Source organism: Microtus ochrogaster, chromosome 6 (assembly GCF_000317375.1).
Source record: "Microtus ochrogaster isolate Prairie Vole_2 chromosome 6, MicOch1.0, whole genome shotgun sequence".
NCBI classification, from domain to species: domain Eukaryota; kingdom Metazoa; phylum Chordata; class Mammalia; order Rodentia; family Cricetidae; genus Microtus; species Microtus ochrogaster.
Genome location: NC_022013.1, coordinates 9343071 through 9348482, shown reverse-complemented (window position 1 = coordinate 9348482; position 5412 = coordinate 9343071).

The following is a 5412-nucleotide window of genomic DNA, read 5'->3' as shown; positions in this document are numbered from 1 at the left end:
AGCATAAATTGAGCTCGAGCACTGCTGACAAATAAAATATATTATTCATCTGAAAACACTCTCTTTAAAGCTCCAGATCTCCAATCTATTTCATTAGTGATTGCCATCAAGCTAAGTTGGAAATTGATTTATGCAATAGTTTTCCCTCTATAATAATTAATTAGGAAAATAATACTTTGGTGGATCTTTGAAAAGAAGCCGTTTCTATGGCCCTTTGATAAAATGGAAAACTTTAAAAATAATTATGAGCCTGTTTTCCTAGGGGAATTGGTATGCATTACTTAGCCTTCTCCTATTTTTTGAAAGACACCAGACTTCACTGTGACTAGGCATAGCTCCTTGAATCTCAATTCTGTTCATCTAACAGTGTTTCCCCCTTTGCTCTCTGTCTCTCTGCCTCGTGTGTGTGTGTGTGTGTGTGTGTGTGTGTGTGTGTGTGTGAACATGGGTGTATGAGTGTGGTTTATGTATACGGAGTGTGTACACATCTGTGCACATATCCATGTAAAGACCAGAGGAAGATATCAGGTGTCCTTCCATATCACTCTGCCTTGAGGCAGGGTCTCTCACTGAACCTAGAACCAGACTGGCTTCCAGCAAGCCCCAGCAATCCGTCTGTCTCTGGCCCCCCTAACACTGGGGTAACAGGTGCACTTGGCCATACCGAACTTTTTTTTATTGTTGTTCTGTTTTTTAAACATTGTTCTACTTAACTCGTCAAGAATTTCATTCATTAAATTTTTATCATATTTGTCTCCCATTCCTTCCCCCCTACCAGCTCCTCTAAGATCCACTCCCCACACTTCATGTTCTTCTTTTATTAAATAATCCACTAAGTCCAGTGTGTGCTATTCACACACACACACACACACACACACACACACACACACACACGTGTGTGTGTGTCTGGAGAGGAGCCAGGCACTACCAGCTCCTCTAAGATCCACTCCCCACACTTCATGTTCTTCTTTTATTAAATAATCCACTAAGTCCAGTGTGTGCTATTCACACACACACACACACACACACACACCACACACACACACACACACACGTGTGTGTGTGTCTGGAGAGGAGCCAGGCACTGGAGCATGCTCAGCCTCCCAAGGGCCAAGGGCCACACTTTTAAAACCTGACTCTCACTTTCCTAGTAGGCATCAGTTGTCAATAGCTTCTCAGTCAGGTGTGGAAGTTCATGAGCCTTTTCCATCCATGCCTGACTTTTTATCTCTTCCCCTCCATGCCTGGTTTTTATGCAGGTGCCAGAGACTTCAGACTTTGCTCTGCACGCTTGTGTAGCAAGTGCTCTTACCCACTAAGCTGTCTCCAGCCCCTCATCTGACAATGTTTGTGGTACTACATGTCCAAGCACTGTGTGCCACATCTGTGAGGGTTACAGAGCTGAAACATTCTTCATGTACCTGGGCAGGAAGATGTATTAACTGTCATTCTTCATGTACCTGGGCAGGGGGTTGTAGTAAATGTCATAATAAATGCTATAATGGATACAACTGATGTACCTCTTTGTAGTCATAGTGACTATGGGGATTCATTCTGCTAAAATTATTCAGAAATGCTTCACAGGTAAAGGTGGTATGAGGGCTGGTCCAGAAATGATGGGCTCAGCATCAGTTGGCTGAGATGAAGGTCTATGGGCTAGATAGAATGTGGGTATTCTAGGCAGAGGAAAAAATATAAACTGTTTCACATAGCTTGGGAATATAAGTGAATTTGAGAAGTTGTAAGAAGTCTATAGTAGCTGCATGGGAGACAGGCACATGGGGCTACCCAGTAGTGAAGGAGATATTAATATTTAGGGGCTATTGAGAGAGGGAGGGAAGAGCCATTTTCTTCAGTTGTGTATCCTCTGAAATGTCCGTGGTTCAGTAAATAACCTCATACCCATACACACTCAAGCAATCCTAATCAAACTCGGTGGGTTATATTTTTTAAAACGAAAGTAGGAAGATGTGTTGGGAAGAAAGTTCTAGAGAGAGTGGGAGGGGAATAAGAGATGGGAATGGGGTGTGATTCTGTTCAAAATATATTCATGCGTGAAATTGTCAAATGTAGTGATACACTGTTAGGAGAATATCTCTTGCGTTCAGAGACAGAACTTTTAGCTGGCTTTCACAACTGAATTAGTAATACACCTTGAATTCACTTAAAACTTAACCTGGTCTCCTACTGTGTAATTGGTCTGTTTAAGTTTAACCTACCTTTAAAGAATAATGTAGCAGTCAACCTTACTTGCCTTGGGTTTCCCATATAATCAGATGTCTTTAGTTAGGCTTTTTTGTTGCTGTGAAGAGACACCATGACCACCACAGAATCTCTTATAAATAAAAACACTTAATTGAGGTGGCTCGCTTACAGTTTCAGAGATTCAGTCCTTATCATCAAGAAGGGGAGCATGGCGGTGTGCAGGCAGGTGTGGTGCTGGAGCTCACAGTGCTACAGCTTGAGTCAGAGTCAACAGGAAGTCAACTGACTGTCACACTGAGCAACGCTTGAGCAAAAGAGACCTCAAAACCCGCCCCCATGGTGAAATACTTCCTCCAACAAGGCCACACCTCCTGATAGTGCCACTCCCTTTCAAACCACCACATGGGCTTTTACAGCGTAGGCTAATGCATGATTTTAATACTTGTTTATGCATCTGATTCAGAGTGATGCATGTGTGAATGTGTGTCAAACCACCACATGGGCTTTTACAGCGTAGGCTAATGCATGATTTTAATACTTGTTTATGCATCTGATTCAGAGTGATGCATGTGTGAATGTGTGTCAAACCACCACATGGGCTTTTACAGCGTAGGCTAATGCATGATTTTAATACTTGTTTATGCATCTGATTCAGAGTGATGCATGTGTGAATGTGTGCATTGTAGCCATCCTTTGCTGAAAACAGCCAACAGGGTGGAGGCAACCTTATACAACAAACACCTGCCATGTAAGTTGGAAGTAACATGCAGATACACCTTGTTTGCAGTACTGTGTGTGGAGGTCATTTGGGGTCAGTAACTTAATCCCCTCTGAAACTCTGTTAAAGATTTCTGTAAAGTTTCTTCCACGGTGTGCTCTCTGCGCTGTTCAATAAGTATAGAGCAAAGCCCTTTGATAGCGACAGAGGAACAGACAGTATCTACACAGAGCAGACACGTAGAACTGATTACAGATAGGTCAATAATCACAAACAACAGACGAACAGAAGACACAGTGACATAGAGAGAAGAGGAGACTTCAAATTTAGATTTGCTCTTGGTCAAATTAATCCAAGAAGAAACTTCTGACTTCATTCCTCAATGTGACATTGACACATTTTGGTGTCTCTGAGGTCATCTTTCATGCATTTAACTGATGTAATCAAAGGATAAAATAAAGAAATTAAAATCTATGGTGAATTTCAGAGGTTAGGAGAGAAAGACATGCTTGCATTAGACCATGAAGGGAAAACTTGAAGCCCAAAGACAATGATAAATAAATGGGCTGTAAGTCAAGAGGTGTGGTGCTCAGATGATAAATCTCACAGGGTATTGTGAGGTGAGGTAACTGTGGGGCAGTATTGTAAACATCATGGTAAAAATTAAAAAAAAATGTAGGAGAAGAAAACAGGGAGGTAAAAAGAAAAAACCTGAGATTGCTGTTTAGCCCCCCAAGAGAAGTCAGCATGTTTTAACATCAAGAAGCTGGAAGAATCTCATGAGTGTTAAAGTCATGGAAGTTGTGAGCAAGGATCAAGTTCAAATGTCCTAAAACAAGGTAGAGGTGTCTTAGAAGGTCATAGATAATTTGTTTCCTCTTTGGGTTGGAGATGTACCTTGATTCGTAACGTACTTGCTTATCAAGTACAAGGTCCTGGGTTGCATCCCCAGTAGCATTTATCACCAAGAGTGAGCGTACACACCTGTTATGGTGTTTTGAATTGCAGTACATTGGGAGAAGGCTTGAGGTTTCAAAAGTCTCATGGAGTTCTCTCTCTCTCTCTCTCTCTCTCTCTCTCTCTCTCTCTCTCTTTCGGTTGTGGATCAAGATGTAACTGCTGCTCCTTTGTTCCATCACTCTGAAAACATAAGCCAAATCAAACACTTTTTCTTTAAGTTTTCTTGGCCATGGTGTTTTAGCCCAGCAAGAGAAAGGAAACTAAGACACCTGTAATCTCATCACTCGGGAGTAGAAGGTACAGCAGAAGTTCAAGGTCATCCTCAACTATATGGTGAATTCAAGGTCAGCATGGGATTCCTGAAATCTTATCTCACTGGGTCAGGAACATGGTTCCACTTAGAAAAGTGATTATCACTCAAGTGAAATAATTGGGGTTCTAAATCTGGAAATCACTGTAAAAGGAGAAAACATTTTGTGAAATTGACCTCTGTATGTGTATTATGGCTCAAACACATATACACATGACTGCCATCACTACCACTACCACCACCAACAACAACCACAGATTTAAAAAAAAAATCAAAAGATACATTGAGTTAGTACTTTGATCAAAGGAAGAATGAATATATTGCTTTGTGCAGGAAAAGTTTTTCAAGGGTAGTTAAAGAAGGAGAAGAGGAACCTGGCGCTGGTGGCACATGCCTTTCATCCCAGTACTCAGGGAGGCAGAGGATCTCTGTGAGTTTGAGGACAGCCTGGTCTACAGAGTGAGTTCCAGGACAGCCAGAGATACACAGAGAAACCCTGTCTCAAAATAAAAACAAACAAACAAACAAATAAATAAATAAATAAACAGGTAGGTAGGTAGGTAGGTAGGTAGGTAGGTAGGTAGGTGGGTAGGTAGGTAGGTAGGTAGGTAGAAGAGGAAAAATATAGAGGTTAGGATGTCCTGGTTAGATTTTTATCAAGTTAACACAGCTAGCATTATTGCAGAAAGAACTTAAATTGAGAAGATGCTTCCATCAGACTGACTCTAGACAAGTCTGTAGGGCATTTTCTTGATTAACGATTGATGTGAGAGGACCCAGGTGGGTCTGGGCAGGTGGTCCTGGGCTGTATAATAAAGCACGCTGAGTGAGCAGTGTTCCTCCATGGCCGTTGCTTCAGCTCCTGACTCCAGGTTCCTGCCCTACCTGAGTTCCTGCCTTGGCTTCCCTCACTGACAGACCGTGGTTGGGATGTGTAAAATAAATAAACCCTTTCCTCCCCAAGTTGCCTCTGGTCATGGAGCTTATCACAGCAATATAAAGCAAACTAGAACATAGGTTAATGTACACAGATCTATAAGAGCTTGTGAAGAAATGGGAAAAAGATTTTCTAAGTTGAGCTTTGCGACCAGGAAGAGTGACACCAGCAAACTGTATCCACACCAAACCTTTGAAGGATTCTATCCTGGAAGTCATGCATTTACAATTTCCACACGGAACCTTTGTATCCTCATGGAACCTTTGTATCCACACGGAACCT